General features: G+C 49.7%; 1 pseudogene; it reads right to left on the bottom strand.

Moving 5' to 3' along the window:
* Positions 1-14979: 14979 nt before the first annotated feature.
* LOC119350881 lies at positions 14980-16054 on the bottom strand (annotated as a pseudogene).
* Between the last annotated feature and the right edge of the window lie 176 nt (positions 16055-16230).

Here is a 16230-nt window from a genome sequence, read left to right as displayed (position 1 = left end):
TCACCCCTTTGTCCGGGGCTCATGTTCTACTACGGCCTGGATTTCCATGATCTGGCGCCGAACTTCATCCTCAACATCTCGGCGTTTATCGTCGTGTGCGAGGCCTTCCTCTGCATCCGGCCCCACTTCGGCTTGTGGCTCAAGACCTTCAATGTCAAGCCGAAGGTAGTGAAGGTCACTCAAGCGGAGTGCGGAGGCGCCATGTTGGGAAAGATGCCCAACATCCTTTGGTTCGAAGGGGCCTTCGTGGAATCCGTCAAGGGGTGGCAATCGGGGTGGTTCTATATCACCGAGCCGCGCGACCCTACGTGGGCGGCGGCCCCCGAGTTCAGATCTGGTATCCCCACGCAGCTCACCTCCTGGAAAGAGAAGGGCTTGCTGTGGGGTAGTTCAGAGGAGCTGACGAGACTCCAAGCCTGTATCCAGAAGCTGGTGAAGAAGCTCAGGCTGGTTAATGTGGTCCAAGTCATGCTCGTCCGCCGGATTCTCCCATGCCAAGAGCGGGCATTCAATCTGTGGGAGTTCAATCCGGAACAGCACCAGGCGCTGAGCGGGCTCTTCGACACGATGTACGAAGGCACCTGGAGGGTGTTGTTTAAGGGCGCCGAAGCCCCCGCATCCGCGACTGAAGATCGCGGATTTCGCTCGCAGCGCCAAGCTGACGAGGTAAGTGGTTCTACCCCTTTACGGGACACTTACTTTTCATAGTTTGACTCTATGCGGGTTTTAATTTCCCCTTTTCCTTTGACAGGACTGGATGAGGAAAGTGGAGCAGATTATCTGCCCGACTCCTATGCCAGAAAACCCAGTAGACGCCCATCTAGAGAGGCTGCTGGTCCCGGCACCGCATGTGGTGCCGGAGAATAAGGCCAAGAAGGAGGCCACGGGTGCTTGAAAGAGTTCCCATTTTCAGGTGTCCAACGACTCCGGGGCGGACTCCTTCCCCGAAAACGAGGAGGAGAAAGAGGACTCTCTCCCAGAGGAGGGAGAGAGGAAGAGGAAGGCTTCCCCAACAGGGGAGGCCGAAGGGTCCAAGAGGGGAAGGACTATTCCCCTGGACAGCTCCGCCAACATCAACGTTGGCGAGGAAGAATGGCCTTCAAGGGCCAGGCCTCTGGCGAGATCGTAAGTATCCGGATTCCTGAATGATTTATAATTTCTTTTCCTGCGTCACATAGTGTCATTCTGATGCCGCATGCTGCCTGTAGTCCGGCCAATGATGATCTCCCCGCTTCATCGAGCGGGTCGTTGGCTCCGTCGGATGTAGACTCCATCCCGACCGCCTCCACCCCTCGCGACACCAAGGACGCCGAGGTGGGATCCCAAGAAGGGACATATCAGGGGGAGGCTCCAGAGGCGCCACAAGGAAGCCTCCCGGACTTTGCGCCGGACTCCACATCAGAACCCGCAGTGGTTCCGGAGTCCGGCCGACGGCCCCTTCGCACGAAGGGCAAGACCGTGACGCCGGCGGCTTCCGTCCAACCGGAGGCGCCGGACAATTTGTTGGAGGCGCTCCAGAGCGCTTCCATCGAGGAAGAACACCGCACTATTATGAGTGCGGTGATTCAGAAGGTACAGCTCGCCAAGAGCGGGCTGACCGAAGCCTGCAGTACCTTCTATTAGGCTTTGAGGTAAGAAGATAAAAATATGCAATGTAATACCGCATAGACAGTAGCCCTTGATGCTCGGTTCGGTGTTCGGAAAGAAAAGCCGGACTGAGGATCTGAAAAAAAGAAGATATACGCAGGGTTGCTAAAAAATTATGTCAATATGGGTTGCAGGTTGCGCTGCTGACCTCTGTCGCACTGACTGCGGAGGTCGGTGCTTTGAAGCAGGAGCTCGAGCGGTCCGAGCAAGAGCTCGGCCGTGCCAGGAAGCAGCTCCAGGACAAAGAAGGTGAGTAACACCACTTTGAACTTGTACCTTACAGAAAAGGATTTAGGTTGCAACAAAAAATAACAAGGATAACATGGGTACTGCAGGGGCCACGAACGAGGTGGCGACCCTGAAGGAGGCCGTGTCTACGGCCGAACGCAATGCGGCCACGGAACGGGCAGAGTGAGAAAAGCAGGAGGCACAGGTGGCGGTGGTTCGGCAAGAGCTCCAGGCTCTCATGGAAAAGCATGAGAGTTTGGAGCGTGACTCAAAGACTCGAGAGTCCGAGCTTGCCTCGGCTCTCGAAAGTGCCAAAACTGCCAAGGCCGATGCCCATAAGTCCCTTCAGGAGATTGAGTTGGTGAGGAAGATAGCGGCAGGTAAGGCATTTTTCATGCAAAGCAAGCATGTGAATGTAAATTACGTGTTACTTACCCGAATTCGGAGCTCTCCAGGGGCGTTTGCAGATCTGCCTCGCAGTGTGTCTGATGCCGCCGCATTCTACCGAGCCGAGGAGGGGAGCTCAACAGAGAAGGTCTTCCGGTCTCAGTATGCTGAGGCCGGCCATCCGGTGCCCCCTAGCGACCAGCTGAAGCAGCTGGTCGAGCTCCACAAGGCGTCCGAGCAGGCCATGAAGGGCCTCATAGTCCGGCTGTGGCCTGGAGAGGCCATGCCTGGGAGCTACTTCGGCCTCGTGCGACGGTTGGTGGATGCGTGCCCCTGGGTGGAGGTTATCAAGCGCTCCGCCTGTATTGAAGGTGCTCGTCGGGCCCTTGCCTGCGCAAAGGTGCATTGGGGCAAGCTGGATGCGGAGAAGCTAATCACTGACGCGCCACCAGCGGGCAAGGAATATCGTACGCCCGAGATGTACTATAGGACTGTCCTGAAGGGTGCCCGCAAGATTGCGGATGAGTGCCCCAGGGATGTAATTATTGAGTAAATTCGGATTGTGTTATCTTGTGCGCTGAAAACTTTGTTCATATGCGCTAAGCAACGCTTGTTAATTTAAAATATTACCTTCTGTGCGGCCGTTTATTAAATCTGAGAGATGGCAAGTCGTCGGCTTCAGCCCCCATGCCACGAGTGCTGGGGTGTTGGGATAAACTTGAGCACTCTTGTTCCCATTTTTGGGTCCATCTAGGGAGGCGCTCAACACAACGAACAAGGCAACCGGACTTATAGTGCTTGAACACTCTCACTTAGCCATAGAATTCTATAATTTTAAATTTCAGCAAAGCCCCTAGTATTCGGAAGACCGAATTCGGGGCGCTATCCACGCCTTCATCGGACATTATCCGGAACTTCGCTCGAAGCGGCGTAGGTCTTTAAGGACCCGAAAAGACCTCTCGAACAGCGACCAGTCTCTCGCCTTATCATGACAGTCAGTTTTAGCTTTCTCCACTGAGGCGTTAACCCGGCTCAACCGGGGCGCAATCGCAGTGGTTCTCCCAGTGCTACCTTAGCCGATAGAACGGAACGTAAGGTGCCAAACATGGGAGCCGGGCAAACCCAACTATTGACCCAAGACATGATTCGGAGCCGGTTCATATAATGCTATAAGTTCGGGGTGCCGCACTTGTGAAAGTGTGCGGTCTTTATCACACCATAATGCGGGGAACATAAGCCCCTGGTGTATTTGGCCGTACCAAAATGTACGGATGCAACATGTCGTAAATGAACGTATATATATATAAGATAATGCAATTATGGGCAAAAAGTGCTGCATTTTATTCGAGAAGATATGCTATGAGTGCGGAATGATACAAATAGTGCGGAAAGCAAGGGATTGGACGAATTAAAGGCGTCTCCCTCCAGGGGTAGGCTGCGGAATGGTGTATTTAACAAATTTAATGCTCGTAATGGAGACCACCTGAGTGTTCGTCGCAGCCTTTGTCCCTCCCTGGCTGTTGCATCATGCGTTCGGCAGGTTCGCCACCGGACAGAGTTCTGTATAAAAAAGAGAGAAATAAAAGATAAAAAGAGCGACACACTTGGGAGCCCCTGGTGTGGTCGAACCGCACTCTGGGTCTGTTGTGGTTGTGCCTCTCCCTTTATGCCCATGGTATCTCCAGGGCGTAATTATGTACGCGGAGAGTTTGTCGTACAATTGTGCGAGGGCTGGGGTTGAGGCCGCATTGCTACGCGTGCTCGGAACGTGCCAGGTGGTCTTGGTTGATGTTGCTTCGGGCGCGTTTGGCCTTGTCCGGTCGTTTAACGGCCGGACTCGAAAATTGCCTTAAAAGGCTACTCTGTACTTCTGCCGCGAGAGCCGCTGTATGTTCCTCCGTTCGGAGGGAGCGTTCCGTGTTTCCATTGACCGTGATGACTCCACGAGGGCCTGGCATCTTGAGCTTAAGGTATGCATAATGCGGCACTGCGTTGAATTTTGCAAACGCGGTTCGTCCGAGCAGAGCGTGATAGCCACTGCGGAATGGGACTATGTCGAAGATTAACTCCTCGCTTCGGAAATTATCCGGGGATCCGAAGACCACTTCCAATGTAACTGAGCCTGTACAACTGGCCTCGACACCTGGTATGATGCCTTTGAAGGTTGTCTTTGTAGGTTTAATCCTTGAAGGGTCTATGCCCATCTTGCGCACTGTATCCTGATAAAGCAGGTTTAGGCTACTGCCGCCGTCCATTAGGACTCTTCTGAGGTGAAATCCATCGACGATTGGGTCTAAAACCAATGCGACGAATCCGCCATGGCGGATACTGGTCGGATGGTCTCTTCAATCGAAAGTGATCGGGCAAGAGGACCATGGGTTGAATTTTGGGGCGACTGGCTCCATCGCGTATACGTCCCTTAGTGCACGCTTCCGCTCCCTCTTGGGTATATGCGTTGCGTATATCATGTTTACCGTCCGAACTTGGGGGGGGGGGGGAATCCCTTTTGTCCTCTGTTGTTCGGCGGCCGGGTCTCTTCCTCGTCATCGCTGTGTAGCCCCTTGTCATTGTTTTCGGCGATTAATTTGCCTGCCTGCTTGAATACCCAACAATCTCTGTTGGTATGGTTAGCTGGCTTTTCGGGGGTTCCATGTATTTGACAGGAGCGGTCGAGTATTCGGTCCAAATTGGACGGGCCCGAAGTGGTTCTTTTGAATGGCTTCTTCCGTTGACACGGCCTGGAGCCTTGGAATCCGGCGTTGACTGCCGTATCCTCATTGCTGTCGCCGTTAATGCGGCGTTTGTTTTTGTTTCGACGCAACCTGCCATTGCGGTCCTTGGTATCTGAACTGCCAGCGTTTTTGCTGAGGTGGTTGCTGCGATCTAGCCAGCTATCCTCTCCCGCACAGAAACGGGTCATGAGTGATGTGAGGGCTGCCATGGATTTCGGCTTTTCCTGTCCTAGGTGCCGGGCCAGCCACTCGTCGCGGATGTTATGTTTGAAGGCCGCGAGGGCCTCTGCATCCGGACAGTCGACGATTTGATTTTTCTTTGTTAAGAACCGTGTTCAGAATTGCTTGGCCGATTCGTCTGACTGCTGGATTATGTGGCTTAGGTCATCTGCGTCTGGTGGTCGCACATACGTGCCCTGAAAGTTGTCGAGGAATGCGGCTTCCAGGTCTTCCCAGCATACAATTGACTCTGCGGGCAGGCTGTTAAGCCAATGCCGAGCTGGTCCTTTAAGCTTGAGCGGGAGATATTTGATGGCGTGAAGATCGTCGCCGCGGGCCATATGTATATGGAGGAGATAATCCTCAATCCAAACCGCGGGGTCTGTTGTGCCATCGTAGGATTAGATATTAACGGGTTTAAACCCTTCAGGGATTTGATGATCCATTACTTCGTCAGTGAAGCATAGTGGGTGTGCGGCGCCTCTGTATTGAGCAATATCGCGACGTAGCTCGAGAGAGCGTTGTCTGCTGTGTTCGGCCCGACCGGAGTAGCTGTATCCGGCGCGACAGTATTCGTCGTGGGTCTTAGGGCGCCCACGTGATCCATAGATAGATCTGGATTGTCTTGCCTTGTCCTCCAATATATCCCGCAAGTCCGGCGCGTTCCCCCGTGGCTTCATGCTTTTTGAGCGGTGCCGGGGTACGGTTTTGGTGGAGGGCTTGCACGCCTCTCTATCGCGACCACGAGGTGGTCGGTCTGCCGTATTGTGCGCTGGTGATGCAGGTTTGTACGCTTCCTCCTCTAGTCGGGGGAGCAACTTGCATTTTGGGTAACTTTTGGAGGGGCATTCGAGTTCATACTCTTCGGCCGCGAGGACCTCGGTCCATCTGTCGGCCAGTAGGTCTTGATCAGCTTGAAGCTGTTGCTGCTTTTTCTTTAGGCTGTTTGCCGTGGCCATTAGCCTGCGTCTGAAACGCTCTTGTGCGACGGGATCCTCAGGCACGATGAATTCGTCGTCGTCGAGGCTTGCCTCGTCTCCGGAGGGAGGTAAGTAATTTTCATCCTCGACCTCTTCGTCTGCCGCCCTCTCGTGAGGGCTTGCTTCTGCCTCCTCCTGCGCTGGATCGTGCTGGAGGGGGTTGTCTTCGGCACTTTCTGGGGTGTTATTATCTTCTGTGCCGGAATCTCTATTCTTGCTGTGGCGGGATTTAGAGCAGCGCCGCTGATGTCGGCGCTTGGGCTGTTTCTTTAAGGAATCGGCCTCCGTTGCTTCTTCGCCGTCCCCATCTTTTGGGGTGTCCACCATATATATGTCGTATGACGAGGTGGTCTTCCAGTGTCCTGTAGGCACTGGTTCTTGATATTCTCCGGCATCGTCGTCCATACCATCGATGTCTTCGGAGTCGTAGTCGAGTACGTCGGTTAGATCGTCGACGGTGGCTACGAAGTGGGTGGTGGGTGGGCTCTGAATTTCTTCGTCGTCCGCGTCCCAACCATCCTGGCCGTAGTTCGGCTAGGGCTCTCCGGATAGCGAGAGATGCTTCAGCGAATTTAAGATATCGCCGAAGGGTCAGTGCTGAAAGATGTCCGCAGTGGTGAATTCCATGATCGGCGCCCAGTCGGATTCGACTGGCAGGGGCGCAGGAGGTTCGGAGTCCGGCAGAGAGTCCGGCACCTCGGAGTCATGAGCTTTATGCGGGACAAGGTAAGTGTTCGGCTCCATCGCCGTAGAAGTTGCAGCTCCCGAGGCGGTGTCCAGCCATCCGTCCTCGATCTGAGCGATCTGCTCCGGACTATGGGTCGGAGCGGATTCGTGTGCGGCCTCCAAGGTGCTGTCCGGCGGCAGAGTTAGGTCATGCCCATCGTGACAGCGCGGCACGCTCGGCTGTGGCTCAGATCCATCGAAGATTAAGTCCCCGCGGATATCAGCCGTGAAGTTTAGGCTTCCAAACTTGACCTGACGGCCAGCGGCGTAGCTTCCGATCTGCTCCAGATGGCCAAGTAAATTGGCCCGCAGTGCGAACCCGCCGAATACGAAGATCTGTCCGGGGAGAAAAGTCTCACCCAGGACTGCGTCGTTGTTGATTGAAGAGGCCATCAAGCCTATCGGTGACGACACAGAGAAACTCTCAATGAAAGCACCAATGTCGGTGTCAAAACCGGCGGATCTCGGGTAGGGGTTCCCGAACTGTGCGTCTAGGCGGATGGTAACAAGAGACAAGGGACACGATGTTTTACCCAGGTTCGGGCCCTCTTGATGGAGGTAAAACCCTACGTCATGCTTGATTGATATTGATATTGTGGATGTTTACAAGAGTGGATCTACCACGAGATCAAGGAGGCTAAACCCTAGAAGCTAGCCTATAGTATGATTGTAATGGTTGTTGTTGTTATTGTTGTTATGTCCTACGGACTAGAGCCATCCGGTTTATATAGACACCGGAGAGGGCTAGGGTTACATAGAGTCAGTTACAATGGTAGGAGATCTACGTATCCGTATCACCAAGCTTGCCTTCCACGCCAAGGAAAGTCCCATCCGGACACGGGACGAAGTCTTCAATCTTGTATCTTCATAGTCTTGGAGTCTGGTCGATGATGATAGTCTGGCCGATGATAGTTCGGCTGATGATGGTAGTCCGGCTATCCGGACACCCCCTAATACAGGACTCCCTCAACCCTCCTCTCTGATCTCCGCTCGATGGCGCTCCACATGGCTCCCCCGCTACAGCCTCCCCCACCTGAGCCTGACTAGACCGCCTGGCGGCTCTGTGGCGTGTGTGTTTTGGGTTTAGGGCTTGTTGTGCTGTGCCCTCAGCATTGACCCTTTCATGTACTATTTGTTCCCGTGGACTTCCGTGTGTGTGTGTGCGTGGTTTTATGTTGGACCTTGTTGGATGCTTGCTGTGCGATTGGCTTTATAATATAAAGCGGGTCGAAAGTCTTTTTCGGTAAAAGAAGATGTATCTAGAGGTATTTTAGTTCTAGATACATCTCTTTTTATCCATTCTGATGACAAGTATTTTTGGACGGAGGGAGTAAGATAGAATACTGCCAAGCATGTACATGCCAAGAGGTGCCATCTATACTTCGTTCAAGATAAACTTGGCCTTATCGACAGTAAAGACTATAAAGGCAGCACTATGTGTTGTCAAGCTAGGAGCATCTAGCCAAGTAAAACAATTAGTATGGGGGCTGGGACAAGGATATAGAGGCAAGAGGAAATGAAGATTGAAACATGATCTAATTAGTACGGGGCTGGTACAAGGATAGAGAGGCAAGAGGAAATAAAGATTCAAACATGATCCCAGAGTGGAAGACCTCCTTACATGAAGCATGTTTCTGTGAAAATTACGGATTACTACTGATAAATAATTTTTTTTCTATTGTTGTATTGATCCGACTAAGTGTGGGGTATATATAGAGTACAATATGAGGGAGAGAGACTTGAAGTAGATGGCAAGTCGTACATGGTTAAAGCTATTTTATCTCTCTATCTCCTCATCTCTATCTTAAACATATTTATATTCTAACATTCCCCCTCAGTCGTAGCGGGAGTGAAGCAGACGATTGCGACTGAATTTGAAGTCTTGCACTTCTGCCATCCTCTCCGCTACACCATCATCAACTGCATCTCGAATGGCTGATGGGTCGGCACCTAGGGCAGTGACTGCGTCCCCTTCTGCTGCCTTTCCTGTCTTCTCCTCTATTCCCTCCCGCAGTCACAACGGGAGTGTCATGGACGCAAGTGATGAGGCGGACGCTGTTGACTGGAGTTGTTGCTGATGAGTCGCTGTAGACATAGCCATTAATATCCAGGTAGCCGATCATGGTGATGTAGCCGTGGTCGATGTTGTCGTGGTCGATGGTGTGGTCGTCGTTGATGAAGCCGCACAAAGCCGGATGCCCAAAAAATGCACTATGACGGAGCTGCAGATGAGGACGATGCACCTTGCGGATGTCAGAGGGTGCCGTCGGCGATGTGTCCACCGGTTTTGCCAAGACCGGAGGAAGCCCATCGAGCACACATCTGTTTTGCCAGAACAATGCCGCCGTGTAGGGTCGTCACTGTAGTGACGTCGTGTCGATGCAGTCGTGTTGTCGCTGATGACACAGTCGATGTTGTCGTCGTGATGCGGTCATTGCCGTCGTCGAGGTCGCGTCTTGCAGAAAAGTCTGTTAGAGGACGCTAGTTGTCCATCTTGTGGACGAGGCGACGGCGATGTGTTGACGAAGATGTTGATGAAGACCACGTTGATGAAGAACTTGGTGATGAAATGTCGGCGATGGCGTCGCAGCAGCATGTCGCGGCGACCAAGGGTCGATGCCATGTCGCACCGGAGAAGTCGATGAAGAATTGCGTCGCTTTCCACACTGGCCTAGCGTGTGGATGGTGCATCGTGTTCGCTTCTGATAGATGACCTCAAGTGGAAATAAAGATTCAAACATGATCTCAGAGTGGAAGACCTCCTTACATGAAGCATGTTTCTGTGACAATTACAGGTTAGTACTGGTAAATAATAGACTGACTGATGTATATATACCATAAAGGAAAATCAAAATCATTCAACCAAACCAATGCAGGATCCATAAAAAGAGGACATTAATGCCATATGTGTTAAATTTCCATGCTATCAACCCAAATCTATTAATAATGAAGCTGTGGATGTTACTGACAACTAATACCTATTTTGGACAGTGCCATCACTATATCCAGAAATTTAAATTGCAGGAGTACAAGAATACTTTGCAAGAGATACTTGTGGCGCAAGGAATAAGAAACATAAATACTGTTAGTGAAGAATTGTAGGAGCACAACAATGAGCTTGAGCCACGAGTCCTGTGAGGTGAGGATGCGCTGTCAAGGATCAAGGGTATAGGAGCACAACAATGAGCTTGAGCCACTGGTCCTGTGAGGTGAGGATGTGCTGTCAAGGACCAAGGGAACAATCAACACTTCTGTAGGATTTCATAACATTATCTTCCTACATCATATAATAATATTGTAATTAGAAGATAAAAGAAGAATATCTAAAACTCTCAAGGTAGTAAATATCCTATATTTACCTTGAAAATTTTCTAGCATATGTGAGACAAACATTGGATCTGTTGCAGATTATCTTTTCTTACAATTAACTCACGCAAGTTAACCAAAGCTGATGGAATATCGAATCCTTGATTAGCATCAGGAGGATATTCATCTATGTGTAGGAATCTCATGTGAAATTCTTATAAACAAAAAGAAATGGTTAGTTACACATGCATATATCATTAAATGGAGAATGTAAACAAACAAAAGATTGTCGGGAATCTCTGCCTGAGATGTTCATGGGAGGTGCCAGGTAGGCACCCCTTCTGGTGCCCTTTTGGTCTTGAGGATGACCGAATTAGCAATCACAAGCATGATGTGTGTAATATAAATAGAAACTTGACATCAAAATGCTGCAAACAACCCCATTGCGAGTAGAAGCCTTGTGCAGACACAATAACTTGCCAAATTCAACACTTGCTGCTTAGAAGTTAAAGCCTATTACCTCAAAGACTATACACCATGTAAAATAAAAGTATGTGCATTGCAGTTTTAGCTTAAATCAGCTCTTCGGCAGGTTTAAGAAGCTCCTGCTCAGCCTCGCTCGTATCCCAATCTATCTGATGCTCCTTTGCTATATCCTTAAGAACTTCCAACTTAAATTTCCCAGAGGACATATTGACTGACAACTTCTGAATTAGCTTCAGAAGGACATCATTGATTTCAATAGTGAGCATAAAATACATGCAGTAGTGACAACAAATGACTTTGCAGAAAAAAGAAATGAAATACACACACTTACATGATTATTAACACGAGCATTTGGGCATAGGTCAACTGCAGCAGCAACGAAATCTTCCCCATACTTCTTGTCAAAAGGGTCCCACATTTAACCGAGTTCCGAGAGTTCAGAGCACCATTGGGGATGCAATTATTAAACTGCGGATACCATCTTTCAGGTCCGTTGGGCGTTGCCTGTAGAAAAGGTAGGCCAATAGCACCAGTTAGGTCCTGCTTTTCAGTACAAAGAATTCTAAAAGCAAGGAAATGTTGCAAGATGCATACTTCTGCTTGGCAATGATGGAAAGCCGTGTAACAATCAATTGGCAGAACAGTTCGATAATCTCATTTCCAAAGGCCCATAACCATCACTACCATACTGTGCTTATTAAAGCGGAATAACAAAGTAGAATGGCCCGTACACACCTGCATTTTGAGATGACATAAATCATGGTTAAAATAAGGACCTTGAAAGTTTTTTGGCTATGGGCTCATAAATATCCCAATAACTGGGGCCTTTTCGCCAACAGAACAGACACTCTCGACATCAAATTGATCCGCACAATTACCCCAGAGAACAAATCTGATTTCATTGCCACTACATATTTAGACAGAGAATGAGAATGAGTCTCAAAGTAAATGGCAGAAAACATAATTGAAAAGCAGAAAATAAATAGGCTGCAGAACTCACAACAAATCTTTGAGCATTATTGTCCTTATCTTTGAGGGCTCCGCCTGATGAATTTTTCAAAACATATTCTGTCGCAACCTCAAGATTTCTGCTTGTCAACGACCACTGAGCATATTCAAATAAATAAATTTATGTGCAGTTCGGCAAGAATAAAAGGGAGCTCTAAAAAAACTGACTTGAGAAAAGTACAAACCATGGCCACTGGGGCATAGGGGAGGGTCAGACCTCCTAGCTCGTTGCTCCTCTCCTTGGTCCTATACGCCTTAGTACCAAACACTGGCTTATATTGGGTAGAAGAAAATAATGACTTTGCTTGCAATTTACAACATAACAACATCAAGACGAAGAGATGGTTAATCATTCATCTAGTACACGCTGTAGGACGAGTCGATGGAAGCCAGTGGTGGCTGGCCTATTGGGTCTTGGCGTTGGGGGCCGCCCAGGGGTGCGTAGGGTGGGACCTTTTCGCTCGTCTCTTTGGTTGGGGTAGCGGCGGGTCTTGGGCGAGGCGGTGTCGAGGTCTTGGATGTCGGTGCGGCGGCCCTGGTGGTGGTAGCGTGGTGCTCTTGGGCAAAGCCCGTGGCTTGGTGCTGCCCGGTGGCCATGGCCGTATGGACAGCGTGGTAGCCGGGGTGTGGCGTTCGGTGACGGTGAGTGTTGGCCGGGGTGAAAACCCGTTCCATCTTTAGACGGACCGGCGGCGGCGTGCTCGTTCCCTTCTTGAAGGCGTCGTCACGGCTCTCATTGCCCGTCGTGCGGCTCCAGGGGAAACTCTGATCCTCGGATCGGGCGGTGGTGGCGCTCTGTTGTCGTATCCTTCCTGAAGGCGCTGCCTTGGAGCCCACGGTTCGTCGTATGCGGCTTCATCTCTTTGCGGTGGTAGTGCTAGGAGTAGTGTTGCTGCGCTCAGCGCCTATGTATCCGGCCTTGGGTGTGTGTGTGTGTCTTGTGGTGGCGTGCGGTTTACCGGGTTGTTGATGATCTTTGCTTTATATATAAAGCGGGGCAAAAGCCTTTTTTGATATAGTACACGCTGATGCATACAACTATTTAGTACTAATAATGACAATTGTTTGAGGAAAGGCTGCAGAGAAACGAAAGTATTTATACCGATGCATTGAACTCCACCATAGACCAAAGTAAGAGGGAAACACTAGTACCAAAGGCAACTGATGAAAGGCTGCACAGAAACTATGATTGGCACTTAATAATCAGTCATATAAATGAACTTTGCAGTAGTAAATGACTATCAAAGGGCAATGGCATTTGACAATACCTCATCATGTGTCAATTTCCACCTGGAAGAATTATTTGTAGGACTTGCCACCTCAGAAAACCCCATCTACAACATTTTCTTAACAGCGTAGATGAATTAAGATATCTCTGATAAGGGCTATAGCTCAGTTCGGTAGATCCACCTTCTCATATGAAGAAATCAATGAAATATCATCAAATGAAACTAACTGCACAGCACAACAGAGGACACGGCATATATGAGATTAGCTCAACATTGTACTCGCATGGTTAATACACAAGGAAAACAATGCTTGTACCACAACGCTGAATCAGCAAGCCGACAAACCAGAAGGAACGATTGTTAATTAGCATAACACAGAACCCACTTCTTTAGGCTTCAGAAGAAATAAATTATGGAGCTCCTTTCCCCTTGCAAGATTGTAATATCCATCCATTGGAACTTGTATTCACAACAGTAACAGATGTGGCATCACAGTAGATAAACCCTACAACTCTCCAAGCACTAACAGATGTGGCGTGACAGTAGCTAAAACTCGCCATGGCTTGATGAGGATGGTGCACATCCTCCTTGAGCAGACGGGAACGGAGCAACTTCTCTCCACGCAAGCACATGGCACACATCACATAAGGGGAGGAGAGAAGTGATTTGTACCTCCTGCCTACTCGGTCGCCATGGCCAAGGAAAGGCTACGATTGGGGCTGCTTCATGAACATAGATGTTCTCCTACGGGTAGAGAAGAGACGGAGCTTCACGAATAGAGCACCAACTCCAAATCGAACACACACACACACACACACACACACACACACACACACACACACACACACACACACACAAAGAGAAAGGAGAGGTGGAGAGGGCACCTTGTCCATGGCATCGGCACCAGGGTCGCTACATGAGCGATTCGGGCATACGAAACAGATTATTATTTGAAGGTTTAGAGTATGGCACATGCAAATTTGTCCATGGCATCGGCACCAGGGTCCGAGCTCCCTTGTCACACGCCCTCGGCCTGCACCGTGGTGCTCGCGTCGTCATGGCCGTGGATGAGGACCTGCTGCTCGATTTGGGTAGAGGGGAAAGGGAGGAGGTTTCCAATGGAGGGGGGAAGGTGATGGGAGGAGAGAAGTGGAAGGGCGCTGGTGGCGGCGACTAATGTGGGGGAGGTCGCCGGTGGTGGCGGCAGACGAGGAACAGTGCTACCATGTTCTATTGAACCACACAACCATGTTCCTAGCTTCACCCTGGGTGGACGTGGACCCATAATGTCTGTGTGAGAGAGAGACACACATAGAGAAAAGAAGTGATACATTTCATTTGTATTTTTTCTCTTATAAATTAGTTTTGTTGACCAATACATAAAGCCATGACCTATACAAAAAAAAATCTTTGGATAAAAGGAATATTATTGCATCAACCGTCACATCGGGACAATGCAACTACACCGAGTGCAAAGTCGACCTTGGCATAACTAGATGCACACCAGCCCTACACGTCCAGAGTTAAAAAGCATCATAATAAAGAGTGATATGGTTTGACAGAAAAGAAAAATGAACCCACGGGGTTCTGACGGTTCTACTTGGGCTGTAGCCCTCAGCCAAGAAAATAGCCCAAGAGAGTACTACGTAAACATTCCATTCAAAAACTCAGTGCTACATTGAACGGAATGTTTCCTATGATCAGCCAGCGACAATTAATATGGATGAGAGGGAGTACATAGGATTCCAAACACAAAATACATCTGAAAGATACTAAAAATATGAATAGAAAGATATAGATATCGATATAAAAAAGCGAAGAATTAGATAGAAAAAACTGAAGAACTAGATATTATTTGAAATTTCTTTCACCTCCCAAAAAACAAAGAACCAACATTTTCTCTGCCCTGGATATATGCATGAAAGCAGCAAAATATACACTTTACTGAATCTATACCACAGGTACACATACACGGTAAGGAGATCACAACCTCTCTTTTCGTGGAACAATAATTAAGTAAGCATACCGTTACTACGGATTAGCTTTCGAAGCAAGCTTGGTAATGAGCTCATACATAACGGACGGATCGGTCGTAGATATGTGCTGCCAGTCATTGGTCCCCATGACATCTCGTAAGCCGTCAGCCGACTGGAATTTGAGGATCTCCAGGCAGGCCTCCTTCAGTTCGTAGCAATGGTGTCGCGCAGCTACACCAAGGATGGCCGACACCGAGATCAAATCTATGTGTTTCAATAGCCTGTCTTCACACATTGACTTGAGCCGTTGGAGATCATACCTGTCTACCGCCTCAAGCAAGTGTTGCATCCACGGAACCTCAGGTCCGACTTCTCCTGCTATTCCTCCCACCTCCATCTTTGGCATTGAGTCCGTGTAGACGAAACCAAGCAAAGCCTTGAACACATCTGGTTCCATGTCTTGTATCTGTATGGGACCGGCCATAGTCCCCTCCTTCATGGGCCCAAAGAGTTCAGCCCTGAAGACGGCAGAACGGGCCGCGAGCACGCACCGGTGCGCGTCGAACATCTCGCTGCCAACCTCGAACTTCACATCGGCACCGAGCTTCGTCACCAAAAGATGGCTCCTACGGTCGCATATATTGGATGACGGCACCTCAATGAAAGTATCAGCAGCTTCGGAGACGATGATAAAGTCGCACCGGATGGTGAAACAATCATTCTTGAGATGCTCTGACTTTTCGAGGTCCTCTCGTTTGACGAAACGACGGCAACCCCAGCCATGACCACTTTTAGAGAAATCACCTGTGTAGGCTCTAGGCTGCACGGATGTGTGCAGGCTCTTGCTGGTCAACCTGATCGACGAAGCTAAACTGCGAATGCACATTTAGGGGCAGCGCAACATCCTCCTGAAGGACAAGAAAAACAGAGATAAAACCAGCAGTCTCCATGCGATCACCATTGGGACACAACTTCAGAGCCCATCGATAGCCTCCAGCACTGAAGGAACGACCCATGATGTGCTTTCCCGTGGGCGTATCTTTGACGCGGGAGAAACCCTCCACCACGAGCAGGTGATACCACCAGCTGCCGCTGCTGTCCTTGCCGGAGTAGATCATGGCCGGGGCCATGGACGATGGCGAAACGCCGGCGAAGGACATGCTTCTTCCGATCTTGAGGGCTAGCACTCGACGATGTGTTTGACGTGCTCCTTCCAATCAGGGTGCGGCTGCTTTCGTACTAGCTAGGGATAACTCACGAATTGGTTACAATCATTATAAACAATCAATTAGAGTTTGATAGGGTC

Source organism: Triticum dicoccoides, chromosome 1B (genome assembly GCF_002162155.2).
Source record: "Triticum dicoccoides isolate Atlit2015 ecotype Zavitan chromosome 1B, WEW_v2.0, whole genome shotgun sequence".
In the NCBI taxonomy this organism is placed as follows: domain Eukaryota; kingdom Viridiplantae; phylum Streptophyta; class Magnoliopsida; order Poales; family Poaceae; genus Triticum; species Triticum dicoccoides.
Note: the sequence above shows the minus strand (reverse complement) of the source record. Positions and strands in the feature narration are given on the sequence as shown.